This window comes from Symphalangus syndactylus, chromosome 5 (assembly GCF_028878055.3).
Source record: "Symphalangus syndactylus isolate Jambi chromosome 5, NHGRI_mSymSyn1-v2.1_pri, whole genome shotgun sequence".
NCBI lineage: Eukaryota > Metazoa > Chordata > Mammalia > Primates > Hylobatidae > Symphalangus > Symphalangus syndactylus.
Genome location: NC_072427.2, coordinates 50120009 through 50143312, shown reverse-complemented (window position 1 = coordinate 50143312; position 23304 = coordinate 50120009). Strand labels below are relative to the sequence as shown.

At 41.7% G+C, this 23304-nt stretch overlaps 1 long non-coding RNA gene across 4 annotated transcripts in view; it reads right to left on the bottom strand.

Annotated features, from left to right (window-relative positions):
* The window catches only part of LOC129482508 (uncharacterized), a 186598-nt gene that overhangs the window by 111869 nt on the left and 51425 nt on the right, over positions 1 to 23304 (bottom strand). Inside the window, exon 5 of one of the 4 annotated variants that reach the window (XR_010121070.1) lies at positions 19221 to 19300. The exons of the other annotated variants lie outside the window; for them this stretch is intronic. This is a non-coding gene — a long non-coding RNA (uncharacterized lncRNA). Of the gene's footprint in view, positions 1 to 19220; positions 19301 to 23304 lie in introns of those variants that run through there. 4 annotated transcript variants of the gene reach the window in all.

The following is a 23304-nucleotide window of genomic DNA, read 5'->3' as shown; positions in this document are numbered from 1 at the left end:
AGATCATATATTGTATTTTTAATTTAATTGTGAATACTGTCCTGCACAAATCTAAGAGTTTAATAATAAAAGGAAACTTCACTGAGTATAAGAAAAGTCTTTTTTACTATATTTGCAATTGTTCTGTAAACCCAAAAATATTATCAAATTTAAAAGTTTCTTTGCTTTAAAGTAATATTTAGCTTAAAATCATCACATCAGTAATATTGCTGATGTCCCTTGAATATATCTCCTTAATTTCATCATCTTTAACCACTGAATGTAACTATTATTGTGAATTCAGTCTTTGGCATTACCTAATTTTCTTTATTATTTTTATCTCTTTGTAATTTGAAATGCTATACTGTTTAGTTTTTCTTGATTTAAACTTAATGTGTTTAATTTACTACGCACCACTAGTCTAATCATAAGAAATTATCAGATGAATTTATATTGTGCGTCATTCTACAAAATGCCTGACCAGTACATTTCAGAAGAGCAAAGGTCATGAAAAATAAGACTAAGAAACTCTTGCAGAATGGAGAAGACCTAATGTTACATGCAGACACTAACATTTTTCCCAGTGGTCCTCACCTGTAAGTATACGTAACCTTGAACTGCAATTCACTGTCTGTGTGTGTGGTCAGAAAACGTGACTTCCCTGCTGTGAAAATCAATTTATTGATTTTCTGCCGGGAAAATTTGCAATGGTGATGGTATGTTACTTGAATGACTATGTTACATTAGATTATAATTTCTGTCCTGCTGGCTGACTCTCCCTTGATGGATTTTTGTTGTTGTTGTTTTGAGGTAGAGTTTTGCTCTTTCACCCAGGCTGCAGAGAAGTGGCCGTGATCTCAGCTCACTGCAGCCTCCGCCCCCCGGGTTCAAGTGATTCTCCTGCTTCAGCCTCCTGAGTAGCTGGGATTATAGGCACCTGGCACCATGCCTGGCTAATTTTTGTTTTTAGTGGAGATGGGGTTTTGCCATGTTGGCCAGGCTGGTCTCAAACTCCTGATCTCAGGCGATCCAACCACCTTGGCTTCCAAAAGTGCTAGGATTACAGGCGTGAGCAACCATGCCCAGCCTTATTGGATTTTATGAAGCATTCTTCCACTTGCAAGAAGCTCACTTGGGAAGGAATTTAGTCAGCCTATTGTCAATAGCCAGCAAGAAATTGGGGCTTTCTATGCCATAGAATTCCATATAGCTTGCAAAACTACATTTAAAATTGGTCTAAGCCCCTTTCCTGAAAAGATTATATTGCTTCACAGGTAGTGCGAATACAATAAAAAAAAATCCTAATTTCTTTCTCCCCTCCTTTGTTCAAGAAACTGTTATCTGTTAGAATAAACAAATGAAAAATCATTAAAACAACACAAAAGTGAAACTGATATATAATTGATTTGTATAGCCACCTCTGAATGCCGAATCTGGCTGTAGCAGAGAACAACACTGAGCCCACAATATGACACCATTCTCTGAGGTGATCAGTTAGACACCTGAGGGTAGGTTCATTACATTGGACTGATTCCGTCATGGAAGGGACAGAGTTTTGTTCTTACTGAAACAGACACTTACCCTGGACATAGATTTATGTTCCCTGTATGCAAAGTTTCTTCCAAAAATGTCATCCTTGGACTTACAGAATGCCTTATCCACTGCATAGTATTCCACACAGCATTCCTTCTGACTAAGGAACTTACTTCAAACTCAAACAAGTGTGACAATGGGCTTTTCCTCATGGAATTCACTGGCCTTACCATGCTACTCATAATCTTGATGCACCTGACTTGATTGATTGGTGGAATGGCCTTTTGTTTTGGGGAGTTTTTAAATTTTGTTTTTAATTTTTAATTTTTGTGGCCACATAGTAGGTGCATATATTCATGAGGTACATGAGATACTTTGATATTGGCATGCAATATATAATAATCACATCATGGTAAATAGGCTATCCATTCCCTTAAGCATTTATCTTTCGTGTTACAAACAACCCAGTTATATTTTTTTGGTCAGGTTATTTATTTCTTCTTTTTTGATTCAGGCAGTTATATCTATAAATTTCTCTTTTAGTACCATGTTTTCTGTATCCTGTAAGTTTTGGTATGTTGTGTTTTGATTATCACTTGTTTCAAGAAATTTTTCAGTTTCCTTCTTCATTTCTTCATTAACTCACTGGTTGTTCAGGAGCATGTAGTTTAATTTCCATATTTTTGTATAGTTTCCAAAATTCCTCATGTTTTTGATTTCAAGGTTTATTTCATTGTGTTCAGAGAAGATGCTTGATATTACTTCATTTATTTGAATATTTTAAGACTTGTATTGTGAACGTATGGTCTATCTATGCTGAGGAGAAGAATGTGTATTCTGTAGCCATTAAATAAAATGTTCTGCAAATATCTAGTGAGACCATTTGTTTTATGGTACAGATTAATTCTAATATTTCTTTGTTGATTTTATGTCTGGAAGATCTGCCCAATACTAAAAGTAGGGTATCAAAGCCTCTAGCTATTATTATATTGGGATCTGTCTCTCTCTTTAGCTCTAATAATATTTGCTTTATACATCTGTGTGCTCCAAAGTTGGAGATACAGCTATATTTATATTATCTATATATCTATATCATATAGATATATTTTTACAATTGTCATATCCTCTTGCTGAAGTGACCCCTTTATTATTATGTAATGTCCTTGTTTGTATCTTCCCATAGTTTTTTTTTCTTGAAATCTATTTGTCTGATTACACTAAGTTACTCCTGCTCTTTTTTGGTTTTGACTGGAATAACTTTTTTCCATCCCTTCATTTTTCAGTTTATAGATGAAGTGTGTTTCTTGTATGCAACAGATCACTGGGTCTTCCTTTTTTTATCCATTAAGCCACTCTTTGTCTTTTCATTGGAGAGTTAGTCAATCTACATTCAATATTATTGACAAATAAAGACTTACTCTTGCCATTTTGCTATTTGTTGTCCGGTTGTTTTGTGTTCTTCTCTTCCTTCTTTTCCTTCCTTCCTGTCTTCCTTTTAGTGAAGGTGATTTTCTCTGGTGGTATGCTTTAATTTCTTGCTTTTTTGTGTATATATCCATCATATGTTTTTCTCAATTTGAGGTTACCATAAGGTTTGTAAATACTATCTTATGACCCATTGTTTTTAAACTGATAACAGTGATTGCAAAAACAACCTAACAAGCAAAAAGGAAACTAATAAAAACTCTACATTTTAACTTCATACTACACTTTTTAACTTCTGTTATTTTTCTTTATGTCTTACATGTACAGTCTATGTCTTGAAAAACTGCCATAGTTTTTATTTTGATTGGTTCATCATTTGGTCTTTCTATTTATAAATAATTTATATACCAAAATTTACAGTGTTACACTATTCTGTTTTTTTCTGTGAGCTTACTATTACCAATAAGTTTTGTACTTTCAGATAATTTCTTACTGTTCATCAGCGGTGTGCTGGAAGCTCAGGTGAAGCCCTCAGGTTCTTTGTTTCTTCCCCAGACTGAGGAAAGCAAGGGCTGAGCCATTGCTGTGGCAGTGGCACAGGGGCTGTCAGTTGCCACTGGGAGTCCCTCCCCAGGGAAACACAGAGCCAATACCAGTGGGTATGCTCAACAAAGGGTGGGGCAGCTGCTCTGTGGTCCTGAGCCAGGGCCTTGACTGTTGAAGAGTTGGGGGTGGGAACTCGCAGGGAAGACAAACTGGGCTCCTCTCCATATGGTGGCTGCAGTGTGCTGGAGGTGCCAGTGCAGTGCCTAGGCCATTTGTTCCTTTCTGTGCCTGAGGGCGGTACCACTGCAGCTGCAATGGCAGAGGGGTTGTGGGCTGTCTCTGGGATTTTCTTCAAAGAGAAACGCAAAGCTGCCAGATGGAGTATTTTTTCTAAGATGGGGTCATTTATGTCAATGGTGTTCTACACAGGACAGGAACCTGCAGTTGGGGTGAAGTGGGGAATTGGAGTAATGGAGAAAGAGAAGTGAACAGGAACATCCAAGTCCATGATACTGTCAGTCAGCCTGCCTAGCGTCCTTTCTGCCTGTCTTCATCCTTGTCCTCCCCACACTCAAAGCCTCCTGATAGTGCTCATGTCTATCTCCAGAGGGCAGAGACCATCCTCAATTGTTCTGTCTTCCTGATGGGCAGATCACATGGGCTAAAGTAGCATTTCAAGAAACTAGATCTAGACATTTAAAGTTCCTCTACACAGAATGTATTCCTCTCTGAGTTGCTGCTGCATCACTGCCTGAGCTGCCCTCTCTCACTGGCTCAGTCCCTCCATGGTCTGCTCTTCCTGCTCCTGCAATCCTTACATGTCACTGAACCCAGCAGTCTGCTAATACCACTGCCCTCTTCTCACACCCTAGCCTGTGCTACAGACACACTTTTTTCTCTTCTCTTTCCTTTTTCCTGTTTGCTTGCCTCACTTCTCATTCTTCAGAATCTCTTCTATTGTTCCTCTTCCTATAGAATTTTGGTTCAGATTCAGAACCAGAACTTGAGAGAATTAATAGTGTCTGTCTGCCTCTTGAGATGATGTGAGGATTGAGTGAACTAATAATACATAAAATGTGTAGTCTAATCATTGTTAAATAGCGCACATTACATCAGCATTTGCTAATAGTGACTGCTTCTTCCAAGTACTTGCAGGAAGTCATGTGCATCACGTATAAATACATCATTATTTTATGTCACAAGCACAAAACCAGTGAAAAACTATAGCACTTATCACTTATAATTATGATTTATCACTTATAATTGCACAATTAGCTAATGAATAAAGTGACCACAATGCCAGAGATGAAGATTATGCATGTTCACACCAACAGGGACTTTCACTCACCAAGGCCAACCTGGCTATGGCTCCCTCTGATGGCTCCATCTGCCAGCATAATTATCTCATAATTATTGAAAATAACTTTTGAACTTTTATAAATGTGGCTATTTGTCTTAAAACACTCCTATGATCATATGTGATGGAATATAAAAGCAAAATACATTAATGGAAGTATTCCAAAATTTCTCTCAGTCAGGCCAAACTCTTCTGAATCACTTTTTAACTCATCTTGTCCACGAGTATTCCTCCATCATCATCATCTGTTAATTAGGACCTTTGATAATGCCACACTTATGGTGAGGGTCATATCAGACTTGGAAAACCAAGGAATACAATTATGTTAGTTGGTTGTTTCTAATGTTGCTAGGCAAAGTGATGAAGAAAAAACAAATTTTGAGATCCATCTCGACATAGGTAGGCTTAGAGGTTCTAAGTGTGCTCTAAGTGAAAATGTAACCAGCAAAAGGGTCCAGCTGCTCACCACTTACAGAAAAAAGCCAAAATAACAAGAGCAAGCTGTGATAGAAAGAGAGTGAGCTTTATTATATGTGCTAGCAAAGGGAAGAGTGGGTGGAATTCTTTCCAAAATTTTCCACTCTTCAATTTGTGGAGGGAATATGGAGTTTTTTGGAGAGAGGGGTTTGGAATGCATGAGAAACAAGGAACTAAGAGGTGACAGGTGATGTAACCCACTCCAGTGGCTTGTCTTGAATTATTGTTCCATCTAGCAAAAGGGCCAGCACCATGGTGGGCTCAATCAAGTTACAAATCAATGGCAGTCACTCTTATAGTTAATCTTTAGCCAGGAGTGGGTCCTGGCCTTGAAGTACAGAAAGGGAATTCCAGAGATGTCTGGTCTGTATCAGGATGCAGCCTCTGAAGCTCTTAAAAAAATATCAGATGAGAGAGCATGGTATGTGCTTAACAAGCATCTAGGTGAATAAATGTGCATAAGGCTTGGGAGCATAAGCCAAGAAAGGGAAAGGGAGCGGAGGCTCACAGCACATTCTGAGACTGTATGTCAAGACAAAAGAAGACATATTTTTAGTTTTTCTCAAATCCACATCTTGAGACTGGGAAGAAAGGAGGAACAAAATCATTCTGAGGCTGTGAAACACATCTGTAATTTGTCTCAAAGCTACATTTTGGGACTGGAGAGAAAGGAGGAAAGAAAAAAAAGTTTTAAAATGCAGTTTGAAGCTAAGTTGTTCTGTTACAAGAATAATCTCTCCTGTAGCCACAGGACCAAAATTGCTAAAATTCAAAGACAAGCCCAAATCACGCAATTGGCTAAATTACAATGAAAGTTGAACTCTTGGTCTAGCAAGGGACCTACTATCAATTGAGGGCATCAGTTGGGAAAGAATGGGACCTTGTAAATTGGAATGGAAACCTCTGAAAACACTGATGAGGCTGGAGATATTGAGCTCTGAAATTCTGATGAGTCTCCAAGAAGGCCAAATAGGAACAGCTCCAGTCTACAGCTCCCAGCGTGAGTGACGCAGAAGACAGGTGATTTCTGCATTTCCAACTGAGGTACCAGGTTCATCTCACTGGGGCTCATTGGACAGTGGGGGCAGGACAGTGGGTGCAGCCCACTGAGTGTGAGGCGAAGCAGGGCGAGGCATTGCCTCACCCGGGAAGTGCAAGGGGTCAGGGAATTACCTTTCCTAGCAAAGGGAAGGGGTGACAGACGGCACCTGGAAAATCGGGTCACTCCCATCCTAATACTGCACCTTTCCAATGGTCTTAGCAAATGGCACACCAGGAGATTATACCCCTCACCTGGCTCCGAGGGTCCTGTGCTCACAGAGCTTCACTCCTTGCTAGCACAGCAGTCTTCAGATCAAACTGCAAGGCAGCAGTGAGGCTGGAGGAGGGGCGCCCGCCATTGCTGAGGCTTGAGTAGGTAAGCAAAGCAGCTGGGAAGCTAGAACTGGATGGAGCCCACCGCAGCTCAAGGAGGCCTGCCTGCCTCTGTAGACTCCACATCTGGGGGCAGGGCATAGCCTAACAAAAGGCAGCAGAAACCTCTGCAGACTTAAATGTCCCTGTCTGCCTGTCTGACAACTTTGAAGAGAGTAATGGTTCTCCCAGCATGAAGTTTGAGATCTGAGAATGGACAGACTGCCTCCTCAAGTGGGTCCCTGACCCCCGAGTAGCCTAACTGGGAGGCACCCCCCAGTAGGGGCAGACTGACACCTCACACGGCTGGGTACCCCTCTGAGACGAAGCCTCCAGAGGAATGATCAGGCAGGAATATTTGCTGTTCAGCAATATTCGCTGTTCTGCAGCCTCTGCTGCTGATACCCAGGCAAACAGGGACTGGAATGGACCTCCAGTGACTCCAACAGACCTGCAACTGAGGGTGCTGACTGTTAGAAGGAAAACTAACAAACAGAAAGGACATCCACACCAAAACCCCATCTGTATGTCACCATCATCAAAGACCAAAGGTAGATAAAACCACAAAGATGGGGAAAAAACAGAGCAGAAAAGTTGAAAATTCTAAAAATCAGAGCACCTCTCACCCTTCAAAGGAATGCAGCTCCTCGCCAGCAAAACAAAAAAGCTGGATGAAGAATGACTTTGAAGCCTTCTTCTCTCAACTCGTCAGATGACCAAACTTTTCCAAGCTAAAGGAAGAAGCTTGAACCCATCGTAAAGAAGCTAAAAACCTTGAAAAAAGATTAGATGAATGGCTAACTAGAATAACCAGTGTAGAGAAGTACTTAAATGACCTGATGGAGCTGAAAACCATGGCAAGAGAACTACGTGATGAATGCACAAGATTCAGCAGCCAATTCAATCAACTGGGAGAAAGGGTATCAGTGATTGAAGATCAAAGGAATGAAAGGAAGCGAGAAGAGAAGTTTAGAGAAAAAAGGGTAAAAAGAAATGAACAAAGCCTCCAAGAAATATGGGATTATGTGAAAAGACCACATCTATGTCAGATTGGTGTACCTGAAAGTGATGGGGAGAATGGAACCAAGTTGGAAAACACTCTGCAGGATATTATACAGGAGAACTCCCCCAACCTAGCAAGGCAAGCCAACATTCAGATTCAGGAAATACAGAGAACGCCACAAAGGTATTCCTAGAGAAGAGCAACTCCAAGACACATAATTGTCAGATTCACCAAAGCTGAAATGAAGGAAAAAATGTTAAGGGCAGCCAGAGAGAAAAGTCGGGTTACCCACAAAGGGAAACCCATCAGACTAACAGTGGATCTCTCGGCAGAAACTCTACAAGCCAGAAGGGAGTGGGGGCCAATATTCAACATTCTTAAAGAAAAGAATTTTCAACCCAGAATTTCACATACAGCCAAACTAAGCTTCATAAGTGAAGGAGAAATAAAATCCTTTACAGACAAGCAAATGCTGAGAGATTTTATCACCACCAGGCCTGCCCTACAAGAGCTCCTGAAGGAAGCACTAACATGGAAAGGAACAACTGCTACCAGCCACTGCAAAAACATGCCAAATTGTAAAGACCATCGATGTTAGGAAGAAACTGCATCAACTAACAAGCAAAATAACCAGCTAACATCATAATGACAGGATCAAATTGACACATAGCAATATTAACCTTAAATGTAAATGGGCTAAATGCTCCAATTAAAAGACACAGACTGGCAAATTGGATAAAGAGTCAAGACCCATCAGTGTGCTGTACTCAGGAGACCCATCTCACGTGCAGAGACACACATAGGCTCAAAATAAAGGGATGGAGGAAGATCTACCAAGCAAATGGAAAACAAAAAAGGAAGGAGTTGCAATCCTAGTCTCTGATAAAACAGACTTTAAACCAACAAAGATCAAAAGAGACAAGGCCATTACATAATGGTAAAGGGATCAATTCAACAAGAAGAGCTAACTATCTTAAATATATATGCACCCAATACAGGAGCACCCAGATTCATAAAGCAAGTCCTTAGAGATCTACAAAGAGACTTAGACTCCCACACAATAATAATGGGAGACTTTAACACCCCACTGTCAACATTAGACATATCAATGAGATAGAAAGTTAACAAGGATATCCAGGAATTGAACTCAGCTCTGCACCAAGTGGACCTAATACACATCTACAGAACTCTCCACCCCAAATCAACAGAATATACATTCTTCTCAGCACCACATTGCACTTATTCCAAAATTGACCACGTAGTTGGAAGTAAAGCTCTCCTCAGAAAATGTAAAAGAACAGAAATTATAACAAATTGTCTCTCAGACCACAGTGCAGTCAAACTAGAACTCAGGATTAAGAAACTCCCTCAAAACCGCTCAACTACATGGAACATGAACAACCTGCTCCTGAATGACTACTAGGTAAATAATGAAATGAAGGAAGAAATAAAGATGTTCTTTGAAACCAATGAGAACAAAGACACAACATACCAGAATCTCTAGGACACATTTAAAGCAGTGTGTAGAGGGAAATTTATAGCACTAAATGCCCACAAGAGAAAGCAGGAAAGTTCTAAAACTGACACCCTAACATCACAATTAAAAGAACTAGAGAAGCAAGAGCAAACACATTCAAAAGCTAGCAGAAGGAAAGAAATAACTAAGATCAAAGCAGAACTGAAGGAGATAGAGACACAAAAAACCCTTCCAAAAAATCAATGAATCCAGGAGCTGGTTTTTTGAAAAGATCAACAAAATTGATAGACCGCTAGCAAGACTAATAAAGAAGAAAGGAGACAAGAATCAAATAGATGCAATAAAAAATGATAAAGGGGATATCACCACTGATCCACAGAAATAGAAACTACCATCAGAGAATACTATAAACACCTCTACTCAAATAAACTAGAAAATCTAGTAAGAAATGGATAAATTCCTGGACACATACACTCTCCCAAGACTAAACCAGGAAGAAGTTGAATCCCTGAATAGACCAATAACAGGCTGTGAAATGGAGGCAATAATTAATAGCCTACCAACCAAAAAAAGTCCAGGACCAGACGGATTCACAGCCAAATTCTACCAGAGATACAAGGCGTAGCTGGTACTATTCCTTCAGAAACTATTCCAATCAATAGAAAAACAGGGAATCCTCCCTAACTCATTTTTATGAGGCCAGCATCATCTTGATACCAAAGCCTGGCAGAGACACAACAAAAAAAGAGGATTTTAGACCAATATCCCTGATGAACATTGATGCAAAAATCCTCAGTAAAATACTGGCAAACTGAATCCAGCAGCACATCATAAAGCTTATCCACCATGATCAAGTGGGCTTCATCCCTGGGATGCAAGGCTGGTTCAGCATATGCAAATCAATAAACGTAATCCAGCAAATAAACAGAACCAAAGACAAAAACCACATGATTATCTCAATAGATGCAGAAAAGGCCTTTGACAAAATTCAACAACCCTTCATGCTAAAAACTCTCAATAAATTAGGTATTGATGGGACATATCTCAAAATAATAAGAGCTATTTATGACAAACCCACAACCAATATCATACTGAATGGGCAAAAACTGGAAGCATTCCCTTTGAAAACCGGCACAAGACAGGGATGCCCTCTCTCACCACTCCTATCCAACATAGTGTTGGAAGTTCTGGCCAGGGCTATCAGGCAGGAGAAGGAAATAAAGGGTATTCAATTAGGAAAAGAGGAAGTCAAATTGTCCCTGTTTGCAAGTGACATGATTGTATATCTAGAAAACCCCATCGTCTCAGCCCAAAATCTCCTTAAGCTGATAAGCAACATCAGCAGTCTCAGGATACAAAAATCAATGTGCAAAAATCACAACCATTCTTATACAACAATAACAGACAAACAGAGAGCCAAATCATGAGTGAACTCCCATTCATAATTGCTTCAAAGAGAATAAAATATCTAGGAATCCAACTTACAAGGGATGTGAAGGACCTCTTCAAGGAGAACTACAAACTACTACTCAACAAAATAAAAGAGGATACAAACAAATGGAAGAACATTCCATGCTCATGGGTAGGAAGAATCAATATCATGAAAATGGCCATACTGCCCAAGGTAATTTATAGATTCAATGCCATCCCCATCAAGCTACCAATGACTTTCTTCCCAAAATTGGGAAAAACTACTTTAAAATTCATATGGAACCAAAACAGAGCCTGCATTGCCAAGACAATCCTAAGCCAAAAGAACAAAGCTGGAGGCATCATGCTACCTGACTTCAAACTATACTACAAGGCTACAGAAACCAAAACAGCATGGTACTTGTACCAAAACAGAGATATAGATCAATGGAACAGAACAGAGCCCTCAAAAATAATACCACACATCTACAACCATCTGATCTTTGACATCCCTGACAAAAACAAGAAATGGCTAAAGGATTCCCTATTTAATAAATGGTGCTGGGAAAACTGGCTAGCCATATGTAGAAAGCTAAAACTGGATCCCTTCTTTACACCTTATACAAAAATTAATTCAAGATGGATTAAAGACTTAAATGTTAGACCTAAAACCATAAAAATGCTAGAAGAAAACCTAGGCAATACCATTCAGGAAATAGGCATGAGCAAGGACTTCATGTCTAAAACACCAAAAACAATGGCAACAAAAGCCAAAATTGACAAATGGGATCTAATTAAACTAAAGAGCTTCTGCACAGCAAAAGAAACCACCATCAGAGTGAACAGGCAACCTACAGAATGGGAGAAATGTTTTGCAATCTACTCATCTGGCAAAGGGCTAATATCCAGAATCCACAAAGAACTCAAACAAATTTACAAGAAAAAAACAAACGATCCCATCAAAAACTGGGTGAAGGATATGAACAGACACTTCTCAAAAGAAGACATTTATGCAGCCAACAGACACAAGAAAAAATGCTCATCATCACTGGCCATCAGAGAAATGCATATCAAAACCACAGTGAGATACCATCTCACACCATTTAGAATGGTGATCATTAAAAAGTCAGGAAACAACAGGTGCTGGAGAGGATGTGGAGAAATAGGAACATTTTACACTGTTGGTGGGACTGTAAACTAGTTCAACCATTGTGGAAGACAGTGTGGCAATTCCTCAAGGATCTAGAACTAGAAATACCATTTGACCCAGCCATCCAATTACTGGGTATATACCCAAAGGATTATAAATTATGCTGCTATTAAGACTCATGTTTATTGTGGCACTATTCACAATAGCAAAGACTTGGAACCAACCCAAATGTCCATCAATGATAGACTGGATTAAGAAAATGTGACACATATACACACACCATGGAATACTATGCAGCCATAAAAAAGGATGAGTTCATGTCCTTTGTAGGGACATGGATGAAGCTGGAAACCATCATTCTCAACAAACTATCGCAAGAACAAAAAGCCAAACACCGCATGTTCTCACTCATAGGTTGGAATTGAACAATGAGAACACTTGGTCACAGGAAGGGGAACATCACACACCGGGGCCTGTCGTGGGGTGGGGGTGGGGGGAGGGGGGAGGGAAACCATTAGGAGATATACCCAATGTAAAAGACGAGTTAATGGGTGCAGCACACCAACATGGCACATGTATACATATGTAACAAACCTGCACGTTGTGCACACGTACCCTAGAACTTAAAGTATAATAAAAATAAAAAAGAAAAAAGAAAGAAAGAAATTCTGATGAGTCTTGTTTGTCGGAGGAAGTGGCCTCCCGCACACATCCCATGGCAGTGGCCTTCCCCCCAACAGTGTATGTATAGGCCCTTTCACCTCTGTCTGGGGAAATTAACTCTGCATTGCATGAGGAAAAGGTAATGAGCTTCCCTGAAGCAGTTGCCAAAGAATACAATGTTGCTTCTCTTCAGGCCCTACTCCAGCCACATTTTTTGCTTCCAGACCTATAACTAGACTCAAGTCCTAGCAGGCCATAAAGGTAATATATGAAGCATGACCGAAGAGAAGGTGCACCACACTCAAACAAACTACTTGAGTTTTCTAATTGATATGAGCAGAATCTGGGAACATTTGTGGAAATGGATATTTAGGGTCAGTGTTGAATACAGTAAGAAATTCTTCTTCAAAAGTTTAGCCTGCTTAAATTTCCCTGTCCTTTTTTCCCAGCTTTCAAAGCCAGACTTCCTTACTCTCTGTGTTCCCCCTGCCCTGGTAAACAACTTTCCTGCTGGTCCTTATCTATAGAGCCCACATTCCACATCTGCTACCCACTCTGTGAATTACCCCTCCCATTGCAACAGCTACTCCCATTGCAACAGCCAAATCTGATCTTCCCACCTTCCTACTGGTATAACCGCATTCCTGCACTTTTCGAGTTAGCCATTTGGGTTTAGCTTAAATTGTGCGGTCCAACTCCAGCCAATGGAGGCAGGACACAGTAAACAGGGATGAGCTGCATTAGAGACAATAAAAACCTCTGCTTTCCTTTGTTCGTGTGTGCTCTCCTGGTGACCAGACCTACGAGGGGCACCCTCCTGCAGGAGTAAATTTGCCTTGTTGAGAGAGTTTATATGCGAGTGGTGCTATTTTCTTTTATTTTGCGGCACTGAAAAATCTGCTTCTAACAGTCAGGATAATGGTGGAAGGAACATAAAGTTGAGTGAGGACAAGTTTATTGATATGAGCCCACTAAGCAAATATTCTGCCTCAAATGTCACAACTTGGGGATTTAGGAATGGTGTTAGTAGTTTGTTGCAACATTTGGCTGAATTCTAGTTCTAAGAGTGGTTTACCATGAACAAGTTGGAGATGCTCTCTCTTTGTTTACCTTTGAGGAAAGAATTTAGAAACTTGGGGACAGTGAAATGCTAGAGTGGATTTGTCACTGACCCACACAGAGAAGGTCCAGAAGACATACTTTTTAATGACACTTTGAGAAACAGATTAGTGTGGGAAGCCCCAGTGTGTCTTAAGAACTCTGTGATCTCTCTTCCCTGTAGGCCAGATCTTATAATGGAAACCACAGACCATCACTTAAAATATTTAAGTGCAATGGAAATGTTGGATCTCAGGGGGCCTTGGGGCCAAGTGACAGCAATCAACCTTCAAAGGCTAGTGGGCATTATTATGTAAATGAGCAGCAAAGGCAAAGCAACAATCAGATTGTTCTGACTCCTATATATCTGTAATGTTTGCTAGTTAGCCATGGTGTTCTTACAAAGTAAATAGATAGAAAGCTTTCTAAAGGCTTACTTGGTCTGAAGAAGCAGAAAAAATTCAGCTCAAGTAAACAAAAGTCTAACTGGAATCATAAAAAAGTACAGAATCATAGCCCCACACTCAATTCTCACACCTCAGCCAGTTTACAATCCCAGAACTCCTTGTAAGAAACAACAGCCAGGTCTCCTCAAAGAAGGACACAGGTACACTACCAACATTTTATACTGTTAATCTTTCTCCTATCCTTCCTTGAAGAGATCTATTATACAAGTTTGTACCACAATCTATCCACAAAAAAAGTGAAGAGGCCAAAAAAGTGAAGACAGTTGTTTCCATGTGAATGTTCACCAATGTGTTGTCTCAGCAGAGGATGTCTGCAATAATCAAGTGGATGGGATAATGCATTCTGAGATACTTGTTATCCTCTTTCTCCAGCCACACCTGTCCTTGAACCACAGGCTGATGAACAAAGTGACCATGGTGTCAGGGATGAAGATCATGCATGCTCACACCAACAGGACTTTCACTCACCAAGGCCAACCTGGCTGTGGCTCCCTCTGAGTGGCCCATCTGCCAGCTGCAGGGACCAACACTGAGTCTCTGATATGACACTATTCCTCAGGGTGATCAGTTTTTGGATAATTATGTTGGGTATCTTTCATCAAGAAAGGGGCAGTGTTTTGCCCTTACTGGAATAGACATTTACTCTAGATGTGGATTTTACTTCCTTGTACACAAGATTTCTGCCAAAACGATAATTTGTGGACTAACAGTATGCTTTACTCATCATCATGGTATTCCACACAACATTGGCTCTAAGGAGCTCAAATCACAGCCAAAGGATTGCAGCAGTGGGCTTATGGTCATGAAGCTCACTGGTCTTACTGTGTTCCCCATAATCCTGAAGGAACTAGCTTGATAAATGGTGGAATAGCCTTTGGGACTCACAGTTGCAGCACCTTCTATGTAACAATACTTTTCAGGGATGGGACAAGGTTCTCTAGAATCCTGTATATGCCCTGAATCAGCAACCATTATATAATACTCTTTCTCCCCAAAGCAGAATTACAAATTTAGGAATCCAGGGACAAAAATGAGAATGGCACCACTCATATTACTCTTAATGTCTCCCTAGTGAAATATTTGCTTTCTGCTCCTGGAGCAATATGCTCTGCTGGCCTAGAGGTCTTAATTCTAGAGAGAGGAATGTTGCCACTAAAGACACACCAATTGGTTCATTGAACTGAATGTTAAGATTTCCATTCAGCCACATTGGGCTTCTCATGTTCCTGAAATAACAGGAGAAGACGTCAGTTGTAGTTTTTGTTGGGGTAACTGATCCAGACTACTAGGGGAAAATTGAACTAGTACTCCACAATGAAGGTGAGGAAAAATATGTCCAGAATACAGGAGATCTCTTGGCATCTGCTGTGGCTGGAATATTTGTCTTCCACCAGACTCATTTTAAAAGTTAATCCCCAATGTGGCAGTATCAAGTAGTGGGACCTTTAAGAGGTGATTGGATGGATAATGGGTGTTCTGCTTTCCTAAGTGGATCATCTGTTAGAATAGGCAGATAGACAAACATGAGCAGAAAAGGCGGCCCTGAAAAAAGTGCAGTCCTGGCAAAGGAAGCCCTGGAAACTTCACTCCACTAGCAACCAGTGCCCACTGTCAATCAGGAGAAAACAATAGCCACTTCTGGACTTGTGGTTAGGCTTATCTGGCCTTAAACTGGGACGTACCTGGACCTAATGGGAGGTAACTTCAGTAGGGACTTTCCCCAGTAGCAAGCATGTGCACTTCCCTCTTGGCTCACCCTAAAAGTGGCCTTTTGCTCATTATAATAGTAAAAAGTACACCCCTGACTGGAGATTTAAGATGCTAATATGACATGCCATGCATGTACGAGCATGTACGGCCACGAGGCATGTGCACCCAGGAGACCACCCAAAACATGCTTGCTAGTAACAGCCCTTTATACAACTTTCATGAATTATCATGTAAGACTCCCCATAAAGCAGCTTCTCCAGTGCTAATATTCAGTCTCCTTTTTCCAGCAGCCTGTCCTGACTCAGCTTTCAGAGTGTACTGCTGCTTTAAATACAGCTTGTTACTTTGTGTGTGTGTGTGTGTGTGTGTGTGTGTGTGTGTGTGTGTGTGTTTGATACAGAGTCTCGCTCTGTTACCCAGGCTGGAGTGCAGTGGCAGGATCTTGGCTCACTGCAACCTCCGCCTCCTGCTTTCAGACGATTTTCCTGCCTCAGCCTCCTGAGTAGCTGGGACTACAGGTGCACGCCACCACACCAGGCTGATTTTTGTATTTTTAGTAGAGACAGCGTTTCACCATGTTGGCCAGGATGGTCTCGATCTCCTGACCTCATGATCCACCTGCCTCAGCCTCCCAAAGTGTTGGTATTACAGGCATGAGCCACAGTGCCTGGCCAAATCTTGTTACTTCTTACCTCTCTTGCCTTAATTTTTTTTCTGTAAAAAGACAGGAAGTGAGGACCCCACACTTCCCAATAACACATCTATTTATGGATTAATATGTTAATGGATTAATGAGTTATCAGGTCAGGCTTTATAAGAGGAAAAGAGATCGGTCCTACCATGCTCAGCCCCGAGCCAGGTGACACCTGCAGGATACGACCTCAGGACTCTTTAGGGAGTCCTCACCAGCTAGAGACTCTCACCAAATGTGGCCCCACAACCTTGGACTCATTAGCCTTCATAACTGTAAGAAATACATTTCTTGTTTTCATAAATTACCCAGATTTTTTTTGTATTCTATTATATGCAACAGAAAAGAGACTAATACAGAAAATGGGTAATGGGCAGAGGCTGGAAGACTTTGGAGAAGCAGGCTAGATAAAGCCTACATTGTTGTAAGGGTTAGATACAAGAAGACTAGGAAAAGTTTGGGAGTCCTTATAAATTGGTCAAGTGGTTGTGACAAGACTGCTGTTGACGAAAAAAGTCAAACTCTGTAAAATATTTAGAGAGATTTATTCTGAGCAAAATATGAGTGACCACGGCCCATGAAACAGCCCTCAGGAGGTCCTGAGAACTTGTGCCCAAGGTGTTTGGGGTGCAGCTTGGTTTTATACATTTTAGGGAAGCATGAGACAGCAATCAAATATGTTTAAGGAATACATTGGTTTGTTCCAGAAAGGCGGGACAGCTTGAAGCAGGGTAGGGGGTGGGGGGTGGGGTTACAGGCTATAGATAAATTTAAGCATTTTCTGGTTGACAATTGGTTGGGTTTTTTCCAAGGACCTGGGATCAATAGAAAGGAAATGTTCAGGTTAAGACAAAAGACTTTGGAGACCGAGGTTCTTTTGAAGTCTCATAGCCATTGCACTTAGAGATAACAGATGACAAATGTTTCCTATTCAGACACCTTAAAAGTCGCTACACTCTTACCTAATCTATTCAGAATTGGAAGGGCCTGACAGACAAAGGTCTAGGTATGTTAATAGAGATTCTTTACAGACATGAATTTTCCTCCACAAAGGATGGCTTGCAGGACCATTTCAAAATGCAACAAAGAAACATGTTTTTGGAGTAAAATATTTTGATTTTCTTCCTTCTTTTGTAATGTTATGCCACAGTCAGGTTGGAAAGTAAGTCACGATATACAGGGTCAAATAAAACCCATCTGATGAGAATTTATCATTTGTAGGGCATGACTCCCCAGACCTTTTAGATAGGAATTTGGGCAAGATAAAAAAATCAGAGTTTAGTCCTCACTGCTGATAGAAATACTGACATAAGGGCCATTCTGACAAAATGTCAGATGGAACTAAGAAACAAGACATTAGTAACTGGAGTAAAGGCCATACCTGTTTTGATTGGGTAAAGAATAGCTGACCTGTATCCATGACCAAGGGCTTTGTGAGAGGCCTAACTACTTAATGATGAACTAGGGAATCTGAAAGAAGAAGTTTCTAAGCAGTAAAGTGTTCAGTCCATCGTGTGTTTACTTCCACATGCTTCATGTGAACTGATAGAGAAAAGAAAAAAGACAAGCAAATAATTAAAAAATGTTGTAGCCTGCCCATGTGGTAGAGAATAAAAGAGCATTTCCAGGAGAAAAACCCAAGTGTGTGGCACAGCCACAGCTTGCCAGAGATTAGCATGGCTAAACGGGAGCCAGGTGTTAATAGTCAAGACAATGGGAAGGAGGCCCCACAGCATTTCAGTGATTTTCAGGCTGCCCTCCCATCATAGGCCCAGGGGTTCTGGAGGACAGGATGGTTTCTGTGGACAAATGAAGTCACCACCCTGTGCCAAGTCAGGATGCTGCTCCCTGCATTCCAGATATTTTGGGTAAAGTAGCCTCAGGTGGGGCTTGTGCCCTAGCTCTTGGATGTACAAGTCCTAAACCTTGGAGATGTCCCTGTGGTGCTAATTCTGTGGGCTTACAGAAAGCAAGAGCTTTGAAGGCTTGGCAGCCTCCACAATTTCCTTTGGATTTCTTTGCAAGCCTGGGAACCGAGGCTGAGACTTGTCACAGGGCAGAGCCACTGCAGAAAGCCCCTAATAGAGTAATGCCAAGTGCCAATGTGGGCCTGGAGCTGCTACAAAGAGTTCCCATCAGGGAAATCCCCAGTGAAGCCATGGAAATGAGGTCACCACAGACGTTCCTAGGTTAATGATTAGTGGACTAGAGGAAGTAGTACCACTACCAGGACCCCAGAATTGTGAAGTCACCTACACTACGTAATGCCTGTCTGGGAAACCTTTAAGTACAACCAGTAAAAACAGCCAAATGAACTGCACCAAGAAAATCCAGGCCGGGCGCGGTGGCTCACGCTTGTAATCCCAGCACTTGGGGAGGCTGAGGCGGTCGGATCACGAGGTCAGGAGATCGAGACCACGGTGAAACCCCGCCTCTACTAAAAAAAATACAAAAAATTAGCCGGGCGTGGTGGCGGGCGCCTGTAGTCCCAGCTACTCGGAGAGGCTGAGGCAGGAGAATGGCGTGAACCCAGGAGGTGGAGCTTACAGTGAGCTGAGATTGTGCCACTGCACTCCAGCCTGGGCGACAGAGCAAGACTCCGTCTCAAAAAAAAAAAAAGAAAATCCATAAAGGTGATGCTGCCTGAGACATTGTGGGGTCCAACCTCCACCCCAGTATATTCAGGAGGTAGCACATTAAGTCACCCATTTGGAGATTAGTTTTCAGTTAAGGAAATGATATGGGTGCTGTATTAGTCTATTCTCATGCTGCTAATAAAGACATACCTGAGACTGGGTGATTTATGAAGGAAAGAGATTTAATTGACTCACAGTTCAGTGTGGCTGGGGAGGCCTCAGGAAACTTACAATCATGGAAGAAGGGGAAGCAAACACGTCCTTCCTCACATGGTGGCAGGAAAAAGAAGTACTGAGCAAAAGCGGGAAAAGCCCCTTCTAAAACCACCAAATCTCATGGGAACTCACTATCACAAGAAGAGCAGCATTGGGTTAAGTGCCATTATGATTCAATTACCTCCCACCAGGTCTCTCCCATGACAGTGGGGATTATGGGAACTACAATTCAAGATGACATTTGGGTGGGGACAAAGCCAAACCATATCTTTCCAGCCTTGGCCCCTCCCAAATTTCATGTCCTCATATTTCAAAACACAATCATGCCTTTTGAACAGTCCCCGAAAGTCTTAGCTCATTCCAGGATTAACCCAAAAGTCCAAGTCCAAAGTCTCATCTGAGACAAGGCAAGTCCCTTCCACCTATGAGCCTGTAAAATCAAAAGCAATTTAGTTACTTCCTAGATACAATGAGGGTACAGGCATTGGATAAATATACCTGTTCCAAGTGGGAGAAATTGGCCAAAATGAAGATGCTATTGGCCCCATCCAAGTTAAAATCCAAGAAGACAGTCATTGAACTTTAAAATTCCAAAATGATCTCCTTTGACTCCATGTCTCACATCCAGCTCATGCTGATGCAAGAGGTGGGCTCCCATGGCATTGGGCAGCCCTGCCCCTGTGGCTTTGCAGGGTACAGCCCCATCCCCCCTACCCCTGCCAGCTGCTTTCACAGCTGGCATTGAGTGTCTGTGGCTTTTCCAGGGACACGGTGCAAGTTGTCAGTGCATCTACCTTTCTAGGGTCTGGAGGATGTTGGCCCTCTTCTCACAGCTCCACTAGGCAGTGCCACAGTGGGTACTCTGTGTGGGGGCTCCACCCCCACATTTCCCTTCCTCAGTGCCTTAGGAGGGGTTCTCCATGAGGGCTCTGTCAAACTTCTACCTGGACACCCAGGCATTTCCATACATCCTCTGAAATCTAGGCAAAGGTTCCCAAACCTCAATTCTTGACTTCCGTGTGCCTGCAGGCCCAACACCATGTGTAAATCACCAAGGCCTGGGGCTTGCACCCTCTGAACCAATGGCCTGAGCTGTACCTTGGCCCCTTTTAGCTGGAGCAGCTGGAGCCAAAGCAGATGGGATGCATGGTACCATGTCCTGAGGCTGCACAGAGCAGGGGGGCCTGGGCCTAGTCCACAAAACATTTTTCCCTCTAGGCCTCCAGACCTGTGATGGGTGGGGCTGCCATAAAGTTCTCTAACATGCCCTAGAGACACTTCCCAATTGTCTTGGTGATTAACATTAGGCTCCTCATTACTGATGCAAATTTCTGCAGCTGGCTTGAATTTCTCCCAAGAAAATCAGCTTTTCTTTTATTTCCCATTGTCAGGCTGCAAATTTCCCAAACTTTTATGTTGTGTTTTCTCTTGAACGCTTTGCTGCTTGTAAATTTCTTCTGCCAGATAGCCTAAATCATCTCTCTCAAGTTCAAAGTTCCACAGATCTCTAGGGCAGGAGCAAAATGCCACCAGTCTCTTTGCATAGCAAGAGTGTCCTTTACTTCAGTAACCAACAAGTTCCTCATCTCCATCTGAGACCACCTCAGCCTGGACTTCATTGTTTGTATCACTAACATCATTTTGGTCAAAGGCGTTCAACAAGTCTCCAGAAAGCTCCAAACTTTCCCACATTTTCCTGTCATCTTCTAAGCCCTCCAAACTGTTTTAACCTCTGCCTGTTATCCAGTTGCAAAGTCGCTTCCATATTTAGGGGTATCTTTATAGCAGTATCCCATTCCTGGTACCAATTTACTGTATTAGTCCAATCTCACACTGCTAATAAAGACATACTTGAGACTGGGTAACTTATAACAGACAGCAGTTTAATTGACTTACTGTTCAGCAGTAAGAGAGAGGAGGCTGGGGAGGCCTCAGGAAACTTACAACCATGGGGGAAGAGAAAGCAAACATGTCTTTCTTCACGTGGTGGCAGGAAGGAGAAGTGCCGAGAAAATGGGGAGAAAGCCCCTTATAAAACCATCAGATCTCATGAGAAATCACTCCCTATCATAAGAACAGCAGCATGGAGGTAACTGCCTCCATTATTCAATTACCTCCCACTGGGGCCTTCCTGCAGCATGTGGGAATTATGGGAACTACAATTCAAGATGACTTGGGTGGCGACACAGCCAAGCAATATCAGGTGCCAAGTTGAAAAGTGATGGGCTTGGGATGGTTAATTTTATGTATCACATTGACTGAATTAATGAATACCAAGAGAACTGGTAAAACATTACTTCTGAGTCTGTGAGTGAGGAGTTTGGTGTGTGTGTCATTTGACTGAGGGGTAAAGATCCACCCCCAAGAAAAACAAGCACCATCCAATCTCCTTGAGGCTAAATACAATCAAAAAGGCAAAATTTTTTTCCTATCTCTCTCTCCTGGAGGAGGGATGTTTCTTTTCCTGTCTTTGGACAACAGAAGTAAAAGATGTCTGCTCTTGAAACTCAGGGCTTACTCAGATTTTTAGGCTTTTGGCCTTAAATTGAGAATTACCTCAAGGGCTTCCATGGTTCTGAAGATGTGATGTTGGACTGGGCCACATTACCAGCATCTCAGGGTCCTAAGCTTACAGATGACCTGCCTTGGGACTTCTCAGCCTCTATAATCACATGAGCCCACGCCTAATAAATTGCCTCTAATCTATCTATCTGTCTGTCTATCTATCTATCTATCTATCTATCTATCTATCTATCTATCTATCTAATCTATCTATCATCATGTATCTATATCTATCATCTGTTGGTTCTGTATCTCTGAAAATCACAGATTATACACCAATAAATGCTTCAGCCTGCTGGTCCATCATGCATTTTCTCTCTTTTTCCTCCCCTTGACCCCTGCTGCTTGGGAGTGTTTGTTTCAGAGAGTTCTCCCCTTCCCATTGGCCCTCCAAAGAATGCTGCCCTCTTCTCTCCAGGATCAGTCATAAACTGACGGATATTTCATGCCTTTTGTTGTGTTATCTCTTAGGTATCTCACTTGACCACCATACCTGGACCTCATTTTTGTCCCACTCAGTATTAAAGAGTGTTTACCTTGGTAGGGATAAACTGAACATGGGTCAGAAAGGAGCCATAAGGATGTATTCCAATATAAATGGGTATTCTGTGAGAGAGAAACCTGGTTACAGGTCAGACAATTAGACATTGGGCCATCCACCGGCATAAATAAGCATCCCATGAAAAGCATACTGTGAAAATTCAGTACTAAACCCTTGAGTCCTGTTGGGCAGGGCTATAGTTTATAGCCATGATCTAGAGAGAAACCTCAAAAGCAAACAAGAAATGACAGAAATAAAACAAATATGGTGAAATAATTAGTCTATAGTTCAAGTTATACATTGAGGAGGAAGATAGACACAGGACTGAGTTACATGAAAGTTTGTATTGCAGTGGTAGCTTTCTAAAAACAGAAAAATCTGTAGCATGAGAATTCCAGTCCTAATCAAATAAATATGAACAAAGATACCTAAAAATTACAGTCCAACTCAAATATTTATTTATTTGAGACAGGGTGATGCCATTTTGCCCAGGCTGCAGTGCAGTGGCTATTCACAGGTGCAACCATAGCAAACTATGACCTCAAACACCTGGTCTCAAGTGATCCTTCTGCCTCATGCTTCCTAGCAGCTGGGACCATGGACACATGCTACCACACCTGGCCAGATCCTATTCTTAAATCCAGAAAAGTTGCATAACTATAATTTTTTCTTTCTCAGTTGTCTTTATGATCATATAGATGATAATCATACAAATCACTTTATAAATAGTCAAGGCAAGTGTAGACGCATTATGGTATTCATAAAATATTCTGCTCTGGGCCAGGCGCAGTGGCTCACGCCTGTAATCCCAGCACCTTGGGAAGCCGAGACAGGCGGATCATGAGGTCAGGAGATTGAGACCAGCCTGGCTAACACGGTGAAACCCCATCTGTACTAAAAAATACAAAAGATTAGCCGGGCATGGTGTCAGGCGCCTGTAGTCCAGCTAC